General features: G+C 40.6%; 1 long non-coding RNA gene across 1 annotated transcript; it reads left to right on the top strand.

The window, feature by feature from the left end:
* The first annotated feature begins 370 nt into the window (after nt 1-370).
* Nucleotides 371-6,125, top strand: LOC106019626 (uncharacterized). Its single transcript, XR_002405788.4, has 3 exons — nt 371-601; nt 3,859-4,121; nt 4,644-6,125. It is a non-coding gene; the product is annotated as an uncharacterized lncRNA (long non-coding RNA).
* The last annotated feature ends 10,884 nt before the right edge of the window (nt 6,126-17,009 follow it).

The following is a 17,009-nucleotide window of genomic DNA, read 5'->3' on the forward strand; positions in this document are numbered from 1 at the left end:
CACTTACTGTGATCAGACACAATGCAAAAGGGAGCTTGCTACAGTGGCAAGGCACAGAAAATGCCTCGAAGTGTTGAGAAGAAGAAGTAACAGTTTCTGCTGCAGCCAGCCCATGCTCATGAGGGCACATCCATAAGCAGAAGTGCCCCCGTTACACTGATGCTGCTGAGAAGTAGATGTTTCTGGCTTTGTGGGGTCCTCAGACACCACCCTCTAAAAGCAATCAAAAGGTTGGACATTATTGTTGTGGAACTTATGAGAAGGACTGAGAACAGCAGAAGGTGAAATATTTTTCCTTCTATCTCCAGGTGTATACTGGCTGAAAGAGCAAAGTAGGAAAAGCACAGGAGTATGGCTGATGTGTTTGAAGTCAGGTGCAAACTATGAAGGAGCAAACGAGCTAATGGCTACAGTGAAAACATTTAAAACCTCATTTAACCTGACCATTTTTCTCTTATCAAAGACATGGAGAGATTCCAGAAGCAATTCACTGAAGAAAATTACCCCATCCAGAAGAAATACCCTAGGATTTGACAAGTATCATCAGATGAGGACATTTCTAGACACTGTTTTGGAGGTAGACATTAACTACCTGAAATGAGTAAGTTGTTATTATTATATTTTTTATACTTCCCATTACCACCTTGGAGCAGGATCAAAAATGCCAGAATATCACAAGAAAAGCTGGTCTTGCAGGGTTTTTGGCCAGTGCTTCAAGTCAGAGAGCTGGGAATTTTTGTGAGTGAAAGTTTCACTCATTCCTCATCTGTTGAGTTATGGGGATATATGTGAATGCCAAATAAACATTAACCTTCAGGTACTTGACCAAGCTCCAACTCTGAAAACTATGAAGACTACCTAAACCTTCTTCTGAGTATTCATTTTCTTTTAGTGGGGGGAGCCTGTAGAAAAAAGATGCATGGCTCCCCAAATATATGCAAATGACACTAGTTTCAAGCCTCAAACTCTTTTACAACGCCCTTTGAAGAATGCTTAAAATAAGTCTCCAGTGCATCTGGATAGGTTAGAAACCAGGACAGTTCAAAACATTCCTTCCTGTTCTGTTTCTAATAAGCTGTACTTTGGAATAACAATTAATTCAGTGCCGTGATTAGGTAATCTATGGAATCAGTGTATCATTGCATTTTTGTTTGAACCATGACTGCAGGGAAACAAACCTTCATGGGCCAGGCCATAAGCCAGCTACCTGGCTTTAGGAAGAAACGTGCCTTGGGCTGGCTAACCTTAAAGCCCATACTTACACGGTTGCTTGCACACTTTTCTGAAACATCTGGTATTAACCACTGTCAGAGGAGAAACGAAATACTGTGGGTCATTAATCAAATGTGGAAAGCACAATGTGATTAAGGTGCAAATGCTTCTTGTGCTAGGTCAGTTTTGTGACTACATTTTAAAAACTGAAAGACTCTCTCAAGTTCTGCAAAGCTCCTTCCCTTTTTCCACAGAGATGCAGGGAAGGCCAAACAGGTCCTGCCAGAGCTGCGCGCTCCCCGTGCCAGCAAAGCCCTCTTCTCCTCCCCCATCTCTGGTTCTCTGTCCACCTTGTTCCTCGGGTCTATCTTAGCTGTGGTAGCCAGCAGAATGAGAGCAAGGAGCCGATTTCTGAGAACAAGTCTAGAAACTAAAATCTTCTGCTTCCTGTTCTTGGTTCTAACTTGATTTGCCATGTAATCTTGGGAAGCCCTTTAGGGAGAGATCCTCATCGTATTAGGGTGTTAGGAGTGGGACTGCATTTCCGTTCAGCCTTCTCAGACCAGTTTATAGCCTCCATGTGACCATGTTTTAATATTTGAAAAATAAGTTAATATAACAGGAGTTTTACAGGGATTCAGAACCAAGGCCTGGTTACTTACAGAGCACATGTAGGAGGTAAAGCAGAGAAGGGAAACCTCTTGCCCAGGCACACACGCTGTGGCAGAGAGATGGGAGTAAGCCTCATCTTCTGAAGTCAAAGTTAGTCCACAGCCTTACTTCCAGACTCCCAGAAAGTGTCTGCAAGTTAATGAACCAGCGAGCTGTTTGTGCATTCCTGTCGTCTTAGCTCTCGATCTTGATACTTTTCTGCTGCATTAAGACAGCTTGACAGACCCGGTCTTGAAGCTGGAAACCAAATGAAGTCAGTGGTTGTGAACATTAGACAAATCTTACAACGCTCCCCTGTCACGACACAAAAAGGGAGCTGCCACTCACTGCTCAGGCAGCGCTGCCGTGCACATGGGTACAAACCACCAGTGCCAGTGTACAAAGGTAAATGCCACCTAACGTGGCTTCATCTACAAGGTGCAGACTCGAGATAGCTGCCTCGCAGAGCGATACAGGCGCCGCTACTGACAAAATAGACGTGCGTGTCCTGACAAAAGGATTGGTTTGTCTAAAAGCTGATGCCAGACTGCTTAATTGCCTTGGAGGCAAGGCTCTCAAAATCAGCAGAAATTCAAGCCATACCTGGATTAATAATGCAAATACGAAGGAATCACAACCCCCCTTTGGGGTTTAAAGCTCTCTGAAGCAGCAGTTTGGACTGAGTACGGACTTGCTGAAGTACTGGAGAGTAAATCCCAGGACAGCTCTTGCATGCTATGTCATAATCCTAAAAAAAATCCTCTGCCTAAGGGCAGATCAAGAATGAGGTTGTGTTAGGAAGTTCCTGGAGGATGGCTTTCACCTGGCTGTACCAGGAGGGGAGTATGGAGCTGTCCCTGTGGCACTTCTCAGCTCTGTGCCCAGCTTAGTGAGGAAAACCTTGGGCTAGGACCCCTATGCTTTCCTACAGGAGATCTTCCTTGCTTTCCTTAGGAAAGAAAAATATGAACTGTTATTCCACCCTTGGCAAAAAGGAGAAACTCCAGTATCAGGGCTGAATAAGCTTCTGCCGTGCTTGTAGTCTACAGGCTTGCTTTTTGTTATGGTTCAGCTGCAGCCAAAGCACACCTGAGACTCTCAATTATTGTAATTAATATTATGGCAATGCCCCAAGCAGAAATTAGGTCCCCACTGAATGGTTTGCTGCCCTAATGCATACAAGGATGCAGTTCCTGGCCTTAATGGCTTGCAAGTTAAAAGGAGAAACAATGGTCATGTTTGTGGGATATAATAGCAGGGACAAATCAAGGGAGGGGGTGATGAGAGATGCATGGCTTGTTAGCTCCATTTCTTTCTGACTCGTTTGCTTTAATTATATTACATAAACCTGCATTCAGGGGACGTCAGGGGGAAAATATTGCTGAAACAGGAGACAGGAGGGAATATTGGAATAGGAGGAAAGATGGGGGCAATTATGGCCTGTGGTGCACTCAGGACTCTGAATGAGATGTGGAGAGAGGGAATACAAAAGAGCAAAAAGCGAGCAAGAGGAAAAGCTGAGCTCACTCATTCAACAGCAACAGGGCAGGAAACTGATGGCTTCTCTCTTCTGCTACGAACTCGGTTCCTTAAAAAAAAAAAAAAAAAAAAAAGCTGGGTACCAGCCTTTCTGATTTCCTTCTTCACACAGAAGGGACCTGTTCTGGCTCTTTTACTCGTCTGGGAAAAGGACTGGCCAGGGAACTGTGCAGCTTGCCTTCCCTGAGCAGCTCCCACAGAGCCCTGAGCCAGACTAACCTCGAGAGTGCTGTCAGAGCTGGTACAGGTGATTTTGGTGAAGACCATCACAGATTACCTCTGGGCAGAGCAGCCAGGCCTTCTTCTAACCCAAAAGCCAAGCCAGCCTGAATAAGCCCAAATCTTTCCAAAACGAAGAGAACCAGAGCACCAAAATAAATAAATAAATAAAATAATAATAATAATAAAAAAAAATCTTTCTACCCAGTTAATTAACTGCCCATCTTTGTTTTCCAGGCCCCAAAGCTCCTGCTGTCTCAAAGCCACAAGTGCTGCTGGCTCTTTTCTTCCATGACCAACACTTTGCTCCACTGCCTGATGCTTTAAATGTACTAGGGAATGCAGGCATGGTGCTAACATCACAACTGCTGTTCGTGTACAGGCTCACTGCCCAGTCAAGACATACCTATCCTTCTCCAGGGACAACAATCCACTGCAAACCATCTTCAGAGAAGTATTCTTTTCATCTGCTTCTTTTTTCACCCTCCTAGGATTTCAAGGTATCCTTTCATCCTGAACAGGTGGCAAGCATCACTTGTTATTTTGCTCTGTACATCACTTTTACATAGTGAAGTTCATTTCCATGAGTCCATATGGTTTCCTAGCTACAGTTCCCTCTGTTAAGTGGCTATGAGACAGTTCCAGCTTCTTCCCAGAATATGGCTCAGCTGAGTGTCTGATGCTCCAGCTCAGAGTTTGAGTTTTGAAACCTTTTAGCAGTGTCCCTTTTTGAGATCCACTTGGTGGCTCTCACCACGCTGAATAGTGCTTTACAAGGCTTAGTGTCAAACCACACAAAAGCACGCAAATAGCTTCCTAGTTTTATCGGGATTTTATTGACAAATGGTTTCCAGAACTTATTTCTGACCCTCGTCTTATAGCAAACAATGGTGCCTCCTTAAGCCAAAGTTTACCCTACATTAAGTATTGCCTGTAGCTACAAATCTAAAATAGACATAAAAAAAATAGAAATGAGCTAATTTGCCAGTGTTTCTGTATTTAAACTGTCTTCTCCTTTGAAGTAAATCCACAGGTATTTCACGATGCTGGCTTCCAGAGAACACAAGTATTTCCCCAGATAATTATCCCTTGGAAACTTCTGCACTAACTCCTTTTTAAAACAAAACAGGCAGAGTGGCAAGACTATCAAGAGAAAGAAAGATCAGAAGTGTTACAAGCTCAACAGCAAGGAACTAACAAAATCATGCAGGGCAAGAATTGAGGCTCCCAAATAAACCACTCACCAGAGCCGTAGCTGCTTTGTCTTTGTGGGTCATGTAAATCTGAAATGTTTGGGTTATAATGGACATCATGCACCTCAACAGCTCGATGCATACCTTGTAGGGTAGATACTAAGTTTGCTGCACACACACCGGAGCAGGAGAGAAGATCTGCCTTTGCACAGGGCACACAGGAAAATATTCTGGACACTGGCAGCCCAGCTAGCTACGTGCATTTGCCTATATAGTGGGGTCTAAAATAGAATAATAATTATTATTGTAATTGCTCTACTATATTAACTTATAATACTATTTATCTTAATCATTTATGTTATAAATTGGTTTTGCCTTCTGGGCATAGGTCTGGGAGTCCCAGAGAAATGTGTGAAATTCTCAAGGTCTGCTTAGATAAGCAAGAGAGAATTACATAGCTGAGGAAATGTGGTCAGAAGCCAGGTTGGTTAAGAGATTGGTAACTTCCTCCTTGTGCCCGCTGCCCCAGCAGTGACACCGGGTCTGACTGGAAGGGAAAGGACTCTTTCCCACTGCTCGCTGAATGGGCAGGAGTGCCGTGACACGACAAATCGACTTTCACTTCCTTCAACAAACAAGTCAAATCCCAGTATGCATAAAAACAACCCCGTACCTGGCAGGGGTTCTCTTCTCCCCTGCAGCTGGTGTTGCAGTTGGTGGTGGTGTTGCTTACAAAGATGAGATAAAAATACATCAGCCTTGCTGCAGGAAGCGCGTTGGCACTGTCTCAGCTTCAGACCATGGCCGGAGCTCATAGGGTCAGGGCAAGTCATTCAGCTCTCCCTCTCAGGAGCAAAACAGCAACCAGCAGGCAGCCAAGACCATCAGTCATCCCACAGGAGTGAGCACCCAGCCCTGGACTCTCCCAGAGGTGGGATTAAATTTCTCCCTGCTGCAGGGAGCGGGTAAAAGGTCCTGAGATGAACTCTCCAGCTTGCTCCTCGCTTCAGCTCATTAACTTACTTCATTCTGCATTCGATGCTCAATCTGGAGCTTGCACGTGCAAGAGAAAGTGATGGATAAGCCCGGAGCACAGGACCAGTTTCCTCTATGGTGTTTAAAACAGATCCCATGAACATGGAAGTAGGACTGGGTTCCTTGGATGTTCTCTGATTTGAATGTGAAGTTAAGGGAAGAGTAACCTGCTGGTCCACATTGGTGCTGTTCTACTTAAGTCAAGGAAGAACCTGGTATTTTAATTCCAGTCATGTCTTCCAGCCTCTTAACCTTCTTAATGGCCCTTTACTAACATGTGTCATAATTTTCACACCCTGTGGTCATGCCCCATCCTTGGGAGTGTTCAAGATCAGGTTGGATGGAGCCTTAAACAACCTGATCTGGTGGAAAATGTCCATGCCCAGGACAATAGGATTGGAACTCTAAAGGTCCCTTCCAACCCAAACCACTCTAAGGTTCCATATTTTATGTTAACTCTGAATATTTTCTGACGAAAAGAGGTCCACAGCCTTAATTTTCATCACACTGTTGTCCCCTGGCACAGCTCCAGAAATGTATGTGTAATTTGTAACCCCACATGCATACTGATTACTGATTCTGGATTTAAAACTGAGATAAGAAATACACTTTCTTTCCACCCTTAAATAGGGATTTAGAAACTTGTTTGTGCTACCTGCCTTGGCTGGTATATGGTTGGAATGTGAGTCTTATGTCTCTCGAGACAATGTCTGCTTTTGATATGGTTGCTAAATCCAGTTCTTTTCCTTGTTAAATTTGGCTACCTCAATGGAGCAATCCACCCTCCCACAGACCAGAAAGGCTGGTTACATTTTTCAGGCAGTTCTCTTTTGGGATGATCAGGTTACAGCAAATGTATCAGCAATTATACAAATAAAAATATACTTCAAGGGCCTGGGATTTTTTAAGGCAGCAATCCTAATTCTAATTCAGTTATAGAGAAGACAGAGATACTTTCTAGAGGTCAACAGCAAAAGAGGCAACAGAGATGAACTGCAAGAAGGAAATGCCAAATAGGAAAAAAAAAATAATAATAATAAAAAAAATAGTCCTCATTACGAGGGTGGCCAAACATCAGAAAAGATGTCCAAAGATAAGTTGTCCAAGTCTCTTGAGGCAGAGACTCAAAACTCAACCAGACAAAGCCCTGAGCAACCCGATCTAATACTGAACTAGTCTTGTTCTGAGCAGAGGATTAGGCTAGATGACCTCCAGAAATCCTTTCTAACCTAAATTATGCTTTGTTTCTATAAAAAAACCTTATAACTCATTGTCAAACCAGACACAAGGTGACAGGCATACCACAACTTGCACGAGGAACAAAAAATACTATAATAATTTTCATTATTTCAAGTAGTTTTGCCAATATAGGAATATAGGCTATGTATTTCATATTTATTGTAAAGTTATTTTGTCTTCACTAGCTGTGAGTTTCTGGGATGCTGTGACTGCCTATGCCTGAGGCTCCTGAGATCCAGCAGCTTTCCAGCAAAGCCAAGACCTTTGCTAAGTTCTTGCCACCAAATATCAGAATAATTTATCAGCTGTCTCACACCAGTTACAGAAGACGCTCCCAAAGGATATCTTCATGTTTGTCTTTCATTCTGGGATGCATAAATCCCTATCTAATCAATCTCAGAAGCTGTGAGGCTGGCAATTCACCGTGCTGCTTTTGTTCAGCCTTCCAATGATATGTCTGGTGAGGAGAACATTTCGCTTGCATACGCCCAGGAATGGTGACCGCCTCCATGAAGGAAACCTGGAGAATAATGGCCACATTCTTCTTGATTAGCAGAGTAAAGAGTAACTCTGTAACATACCCTGCAGCTATGATAAAAGAGATATAACTGGAGATGAAATAATAGAACTCAAATTCTGTGGAGAAGTAAAGACGCTACGATCATTTTTCTCTCTCTCTGGGGCATGCTTCAGAAGTGGGGCTGGACCAAATATGTGGAATAATTCAGGCTTGGACTGACAAGTAATCACAAATTTAAGAGTTCAATATGTGAAGTAATTTCAAACCTACTCCAAAAAAAGACAGGTTTGGGAGGGGTTTCTTTTTTGGAAAATATTTATCTGTAGCCAAGTCTAAGTCACGCATTATGTCTAACTCGATAGCTACCATAGCTATAGTCAGGGCAGAGGAACAGGCATGTCTGGAGGTCAATTTGCTTCCTTCAAGGACATGCATTTAAGACAGTGATGCATATACCTGGGTCAGATGAATACCACCCCAAGGCTTCTGTTTCATAATGTTGAAAATTAAATATTTACCTTTGGAAATTAGAAAAAAATGTTAAAAAATAATAAAATAAATGAGGGCCGTTACTTTCAAGTAGAAAGTAATTTTGATTAATAATTACAAAGTTGCAAAATTAAACATTTTGCTTTATTTCAGGGAAAAAAAAAAAAAAAAAAAAAAAAAAAAAAGGAACTTCAAACTTTTTTTCCATTCTTTTTTGGTCCGAAAAAAAATCATTGATTTCCATTCTACAGGTCCAGTACCGCATACATTGTAGTAGGGTGGAGTCAGTATTTGTGAAGCAAAACAAAAAGCTTTTTAAGTAGGAAACGTGGTTGTTAACAAGCTGCAGAATGTGATTTTTAAATTATTATTATTATTGCTTTATTTATCAAATTAGCGTTTCCCTCAAAAGCCTGTGATTACAAATATTTCATACATTTTAAGAAAGCGATTATCCTCTTGAAACAGAATATGTGACAGTTTGGTATTTTTTTTTCACTGATTTATGATCCTATTTAATATTTAAGAGTCATCCAGTCAAGGAAAACAGCATGTGAAAGTACAAACACACGACATGGATAAATATGCTGAAATGCTCAAAGGAAGCTCTTTCTAACAGCCAAAGGACTGAATGTTATTTTTGCAAGATATTCCACAAAGAAAGAACTGAAAAAGTAAAACCAAACACGTTAAAATCTCAATTCAGAATTTTCCCCTCTCCAAAAAAATAATGCTAAATCCACAACAAACAGTTCAGCCAGCTCAAAACTCAGCTGGGGTCTGATCCAGCCATTATTTTGGTGCTTGAAATCAAAAGGGATTTGATGGGAATGAATAATAGATTATTTTCTTCACGTTTTTAATTGGGTGACTTCTTCCCTTAAAGGGTTCCTAATTTTTCACACATGTCTCCAAATATCCTCTGCCAATACTAAATTCTGCTCAGATGGATTTTCTGTTAGAGAAAAATTTGGCAGTTACGACTCTTTGGCTGCAATCCAGTAAATGCAAGTAGGAGGAGCCTTCAAGTTGAAATGTTTTGTGTAGATAGTGTGTTACTTCTTTGTGCATCCAGATTTACACATTCTTGGAATAAATAAAGTCATGAACTTTTGTTTAGTTTCTTTTGACATTAAAAAAAAAAAAGAAAGGAAGAAAAAAGAAAGAAAAAAAAAAAAAAGGAAAAAAAAAAAAGAACAAGAGAAGTATCAGTAACACAGAATCATTAACAATTCTTTCTCTGGTCTTCAGTCTACCAGAAGTTAACTGTCTTTCTCTCTTTGTCCATGTTGTTAGCGTATACAATCTGATGCAGGCATTTTTAGAAATTAAAAGTGATTCAGTCAGATGGCTTGAGTTATCCATAGTCTTCTTAGGAAGGATCAATCTTATTAAGCAGGTGAATGCCTTAAGATATTACGTCCTCTTTAGATATTCCCTCTTTTAATCTTCTGAAAAGGGATTTGAAAGAAAGAGATACCATTTGTTAAATTTACTTAAAAAAAAAAAAAAAAAAAAGGCTTTGGGTGAATAAATTACAGACACTCAAATCAGAAGGAAAATTGAGATTTCCAAGTTTGTAGATGAATATTTAAGTATGCCAATAACGAGCAGTTGAAATAGTACAGCTGAGCACAGTAATGCAGCTTTAAAAGGCCCCAAATGGTGACATTCAGATTCCATGATTTTGAGTTATTTTTGCTACAGATTTAAACAAAACCTATCTTCTTATTCCAGTTTGCTGAAAAAAAAATAAGGACTTGAAGAATGGGTTGTACCTTGCCACTGATGCCTCTTTTGTACGACATCAGAGGGATGATAGAGGCTTATGGCTAGAAAGTTCCCATATATAATTTCTGTTAGAGGGACAACAGCTTGTATGTTTGAGTTATTGATGACATGCTCATTATAAAAATCTACATAAATTATTTCTTCTCTCTCTCTCTCTTTTTTTTTTTTTTTCTCCTTGCAAGTTTGGGTTTATTGGGTAGTTACTAAGATTAGCAAACATTTCCCAATCTAAAGGGTAATTCGCAGGAAGTTCTGGCATTTTTATATATATCCAAGTTTACAGGGGAAAAAGTCATATAATTTGTAAATTCCCATAAAAAAAAAAAAAAAAAAAAAAAAAAGTCATGTCAATAGAAATACATCATTTTGTTAAAATAATAATGAAAAAAACAAAGGCTTTTTTTTTTTTTTTTTAATAAGAGCTTTTCTGAAAGAGGAGTAATAGATGAGAAACATTCCACTCCAAAAGCTCTGCAATGTGCCTTAACCAAATTTCCTTTTACATAACCATGAATATTTCCAATACAAATATCCACCTAGACTTACTCCCACTGATGAACGAGCAGTTTCAAAATGGAAAACATTTATTTACAAAATGTTTGCCTGCTCCTTTGTGCCACCTTGGCAGCGTAAAAAAGGCCATATAAGAATAGAAGAACTTCAGTCTTCCCCCAGTTTTCACAACTGCTAATTTTTACTTGGGCTCAAGTGTTAATAAATGAGCAGGAGATAAGACAACAAGGAATGTCTGAGGAACAAACTTACACAGTCCTTGTCCCCATCCATAAGACATTCAGCTACACACTTTCTCTACTCTTTGGCACTATTTCCACTGGGATAAAATAACTTGGTAAATCTGCAGAAGCACCCTTGTTGTGGTGGTGAGGTCTCTCCTTGGTTATCTGAGCTTTCACTGCTTGTGTTTTTGCATTGATGACCTGCACACACACAGCACCATGAACCCCACCCACTCACAGACAATAGCATTGTCCAAGGGAAGAGTTATTATTCACTGCTTTCCTTAGTGCTTCTAGTGTAAAATACAATATTTTAGGGTTCTTTCATGGCTTAGTTTAATAAAATATAATTATACTCACATCAGGTTGGTGGGGTTTTTTGCATTAGTGAGAGTGGTTAAGAAGAATGTAGGAAATTGGACCTGGGTGTAAAGATAGCTGATAATTATGCCTGGTAGTAAAAACCAGAGAAGCACAGGATTTCATTACATAGACCTGTACAGCACATTTCATATTCCTTGACTCACGACGCCTTTGTTACAGGTACTGGCTTTTTTTTTTTTTTTATTGGTTTTGGACAGGCTCCAGAGTCATGGGTTTACAGATTATTTGAATGCACTGAGATATTTTAATTGGCTAAAATGCAAACATTTTACATTTAGTGAAGGATAACTTTGGAGCCTGACTTTCCACTGCCTTGTACTGTACATAGCCTTTACTTTACAGTAGAAGAAAGGTCTCAAAGTGCGGTTTGGCAGCCCACTGCTCGTGGCCTTTCCATGACATTAGTCCCGCAGAGCTTTGAGAAATGTTCTCCAGTGTGACTGGTCCTGCTCTAGCTCTTCTCTACTGTCCCAGCATGATGATGGTGCTCATAGTTAATGCAACTGGGCTGCAGGGCTTTTCCCAGTCATTAGGTGCACCCGTGGTCATCTCCAAATTGAGTAACCAGTCTTTGCAACCTGTTAGTGAAAAGATACCTGTTGCCAGATTATGATGGATTACAGATTTTTTTCCCCTTTTTTTATCTTTTTTTTTTTTTTTTTTTTTTTTTTCCGCTGCTATTATTGTACTTGCTAGGCCTCCAAATATCTGGCAAAAAGAAGCAAAAATACAGCTTAAAGTACCAACATTACTTTTTGCCACAAACCTGTTTCAATCACAGCTTGTCCTGGACTTTGAGATCACTTTTCAGTATATATAAAGCCTAAATTTGGCAAATCATTTCAGTATATGTTTAACTTAAAATCTTCAAGTATTACTATTGTATACTGTGAAGAGTTCCTAGCTATTTCACTGCCGTGTTTAACTGGGGCTTAATGAAACAAGTGAATAAGATAGAAGTCAGAAAGAATGTGTCCTTGATTTGAGGTGCTTTCACTATTGGTTTGGAGAATGCATTTCATCACTAAATAATTTCTGATCTTTGCAAAGTATTATGGAAATTGCTCCTTGATGCAGTGTCACAGATGGGATTGTTATGCTTACCCATTGCTTTTCGTGTGACACAAATCCCTGATAACAATATCACGGGGGCTTGGGGGAACGTGTGTATGAAATTACATGTCAACATCACAAATGAACTTGCAAGCTTTTCCTTTCAATATTATTTTTTTTTTAATTTGTGCTTTACTGCTTACAGCATAGTGGCAATGTTCTGGATCACTTCAAAAATGTATGCAGTAGATCTCACGCAAATTGTGTATTGAGTTTTCAACCGAGTGTCACCCTCACCACCATTTTTTTGCATATGGGAGTTGTAGGTGATGCCACATGCTGTGTTTTCTATCACATGTCACTGGCTCACACTGCAGACAAACTGAATAATTAAGAGCACAACAAAATGAGTTTATACCAAAGACAGCATTTCTGTTGTACAACGCACTGAGACTGGTCGTGCTTTTCACGTGAAAGTTCACAATACAATCATGCAAGGAGTAACTGCTAGGTTGCCAAACTACTCACTGCATCACTTGGTAGTAAACAAGTATTTGCTTCATAAAATGTGTCTTTCCATTAAATTCCTGCCTTTAAAGTTTTATTTAGCCAAGAGGTTGGGGTGTTTCATTAGGAGACAAAACATCTCTGTTTAGTCTTTTTGTTCCTTCTTGAATTCAGTTTGCTGAAAAAGCTCTGAGTTGTACAGAGTGTTACTTGTTTAAATTAGGGCTTTCCTATTCAAATAACCTTATTCTATTTCCCTGAAAAGTTGCTTTAGGCAAGCCAAAATGGGATCTTTATTTCACACAGATGAGATGTAAGGTTCCATATAGCTCTTCTGACTACAAACATGGCAAGCAAGACTGCAAATATTTTCATTCTTACAGACAGAAGTCACCCTAAGCTACGGCTTTGCCTTCTCCACTCTAATATCCTCTGATGCAGACTGTTTGTAAGAAATATCTACACTTGACTGATTTCTTTTTTTTTTTTCCCCCTAGCCTCTCTCATATCTGTTGATAACACATCTGTGACAGAGGGAATATACATAATGAATGAGCTATTAAATTGCAGGATCCTACTGAAAGGCTGCAAGAAACTCAGACTTTTCCAGAGTGCTAACATGATTCATACTGTATGTTTGCATGATATTGGCAGCTGTAAGACTTGGGATTATTTTAAAAGGTTGTGTTCTCACATATATTTAAGTATTTGTCATTGTGGGTCTTCATGGGAAGTCTGTGTTTAAGCTGTACAAGAATGCTAAAGAGAAATGATTATTGGTAGCAGATCATTTGGGACCATCCACTTCCACCTCTTGGCTTCAGAACTCAACAAATCCAGCTCCAGCTGAAGAGACCAAGACACAGCTTCATGCAGAGAGCGTCACTGGATCTCTGAGCAGTGAGCACAGCTGACCCATGGGGCCACATGGGTCACGGTCACTTGAGTGCAGCCCAGTATTGTCAGTGGAACTTCTGGAACTGGAAGATCACCATTCAGTTCCTTTTAGACTCTACAGACAGCCCAGATTCAACGCCAGTAACTCATGCAATTGCTATGAACAGCAAAATGGGATTGCTAGTATGAGGTGATGTTTCTTGTCACTGTGGAATTTGCCATGAGATAGTTAGATGGCACTGGAAGCCAAAGAAGAATGGAGTTCAAAATCCCAAATATTATCCTAAAAGCACTATTTATTTTAATAACTATGAGCTCCATGTGAGGACCATTACACCAAATAATGTGAAGAAAACTCTGTGGCAGACAGACCCATTGCCTGTGCTGAAATCCAGATGGCAATGCCAGCCAGTTTCTGACGGATATTTACCTAGGCTCCTTTCAACATTTTCTTGATGTTCTTCAGATGCTGTCGGTAGCTGAAAGCTTTATTCAGTGTGCCTCCAAAATTCCTGCGCTCCAACATTCCACTGAGCTCAGCGGTTGGGATGCCAGCAGAGCTGACCACCTACAACCAAGCCTTGCAGAATGGTATGAACGGATCCCAAACAAAAATTGGTTATTTCCAAGCAGCCCTGTCTCACCATAGAGAGATGTGGAAACAAGTAAATAAAAAGTCAGTCGTTTCGAGCCCAAGAAATGCCCGTTAGAAGGCTACGAGCATGTGCAGAATAGAAAATAACCGTGGGCCCAGCATGTTAAAGTATCAGATGTCCAGAGCATAAATTATATAGTTAATCTGACTTCTCACAGTAAGTGGGTTTACTCTGTGCTGTGCAGCTCATCTGGGCAGCATATGCTGGGAAGGCCCACCTCTGTGGAAGTGCTGTGGAAATACTTCATGGAGCCGAGCTGCAGTGCACGGTGATGTGCCGAGGATTTCTAGATACCCAGCAGCTCAGGCAGGGTCGCTATTTTGGTCAGGCTGTACCAGACAATTGCCAGTACTCTCAAGTCCTGCCTCGATAAAATTACCAAGAACAACAACAATAAAACGAATAAATAAATAAAGGACACATCTGGTGAAAGCCAGATGTATGGTAGGTAAGAAGAAAAAAAAAAATCAATTCCTGTATATTACACGTTTGTTATTGACCTTACACCAGAACCCCCGACTGCTAAGTCATCTCCTTAAGACCTGTGAGACATATATTTATAGAGGAAAGTATAAAAGCATGCAGAGTAATAACCCGAAGTGTTAAATAAATGTCAAATAAAAAGTTAAATAAAGTTAAATAAATTTAAAAAATAAAAGGAAGGAAAAAAAAAAAAAAAAAGAAAGAAAAAGCTTCAAATAACACAGAACTCCAATTCCACATATTGTTCCTGAGCAGAAAAACCTGATACCACTGTGATCAGGGAGAACGGGCTGGACAGCCGGGGCTAACCCACTTCAATGTGTGCAGTTCCTGGGGACTTAGCTTGAAGAAGTGCATGCTCCTCAGCCACACGAGGACTGAATGTGCTCTGCAGTGGCCGTTCCTTTTTCACTAGTCTTTCTCCTTCACAACTGGAGTCACACACTCCACGCTGTGAGTGAGAAGTTCCCGAGCCGTTGGGTGAATGTGGTAAAGCAGGTCACCTGCAGATGACATGTTCTGGGCCACTAACCCCATTCATTCCTCCAGGGTTCCTTTTCCTTCAGATACTGTCTAGTGTTACTGCGCTCGGTATTGATTGCCAGGACACTCCACTTTTGGTTCTTGTTTGATAAGAGCAACTCACTAGAATGCTCCCCCTGAGCAAATCCATTTTTATACAGGTATCTGTGTACCTCTGCAGATGTAGTCAATATGTCCTGAAAACCTACATAAGGGAACCCCACAATATGCTGGTTAGGTGCAGCACAAACGTAACTGCTCTTGCTTCATTAAACATTCACTCATAACTTGCAATTCAATTCCATCACCTGAAATAAAATACTCGAGACAACTGTAAACTAAATGTCAGGCCTCCTTCTTGTCAGAGAAGATGCCTTTTCCATTCAGCAGAATTAATCAACTTATCTTACTTGAAAAATATTTTTTTTCTGGAAAACTCCCAGCGAGTTAGCTTTTTAAAGCTGTCTCACAGCAATTCAATAGAAAATAATATGGGGTGATTCAGATGGAAAGGATCGAACAGTGGGATATAAATCTTGATGTAAGGCTGCAGATGTTTTAAATACTAAGACTTTTAACCCTGATTTTCATCCATGTTATACCAATGATATGAACTAGCAGAATCAGACTCGCAGTAAAGAACAAAAAGTCTATTTCTATTCGGTGCATGAATTTGAAAATAAATCATATGCTACAGCATAGTTTTCTTCGAACATCTTTTTACAAAGCCAATGGCTTCATGGTAACGTAATTTAGGTGATGAACATGCTTGGATAGATGCCACGTGGGCCACAAACTATCCGCTCCACCAAAAGAAACTGCTGCCCCAACCTATCCCAGCTTCCTTCGCACCCACCGTTTGCATTTTTTCCAGTGCAGTAATTGCAATAGCACTGACATGATTCAGGACTTGCTCCAAAATTCTCTGCAGCTCCTTTCAGAAAATATATAGGGGTTATACGCTGAAAGTATCTCCTGACAAGCAGGAGATCTTTTTGGGATTATATTGCCCTCCCCTCTCCCCACCTGCCCTTTCCCTTCCCTTTATTTTCTGTTGCTTATGAGACGGATGGTTATTATCAGTTTATTATTACTGTTTTTCCACAGACTTTCTCAAATGTCAAGTGAATCTGATCTGGAGTTCAGGCCCATAATTACACTGGACTGACTCCAGGAACTCGTAAATAAATCGGTGGTGGCTGCAATGGCTGCCAGAGCTCTGTCATTCTGCTCTTCTGAGGGTGGACAGAGGCTTTGGCTGTTTTCTAAAATTCTACACTTGCCCTTGAGTTTTTCACACCTTCTTTTAAAAGACCCTAGGCTTCCTCACTCCAGTTTGGCATGGCCTTAGGCAGGAAGAGAAAGCTACTAGCCTGCCACATTGTTGAATGCATTCATTTAGAAAAGCAGTTGAAATGCAGATTGTTACTTTTTTTTTTTCTGCTTTCTCCACATGTGGAAACCTTGCAGGAATAGACATATTTCTGCCTCTCCCCTCTGGCCTCTTTGCTGACATTAACAGTTTATGCTGGGCTCTACACTGAGGCACATCTTTGTCGTAGTACATTGACTGTGTTGAGCTACAGAGGTCAGTCCCACAGCTTGGCAAGAAAGTCCCTTAAGCGTAGAGATGCCTGGATTTGAGTTCATGGACTTAAAAGAAGCAGCGGGCACAACATTCATTCACAGATCTGGCTTACTGAAGTCTGGGAAGTTGACTAGTAAAGCTAAGAGTTGTTTTCAAGCCTGTTTCTAATCATATCGATCCATATGGAGCACGGCATCTGGTTACAGATGGAATCTCCACCCAGTGTAGGGTAGAACTTAAAACAATGCTACAGATGTCATCTTCTGATAGACCCCAACACTTTTTCCCCCCCAA

The sequence above is a fragment of the Anas platyrhynchos genome, chromosome 2, assembly GCF_047663525.1.
Source record: "Anas platyrhynchos isolate ZD024472 breed Pekin duck chromosome 2, IASCAAS_PekinDuck_T2T, whole genome shotgun sequence".
NCBI lineage: Eukaryota > Metazoa > Chordata > Aves > Anseriformes > Anatidae > Anas > Anas platyrhynchos.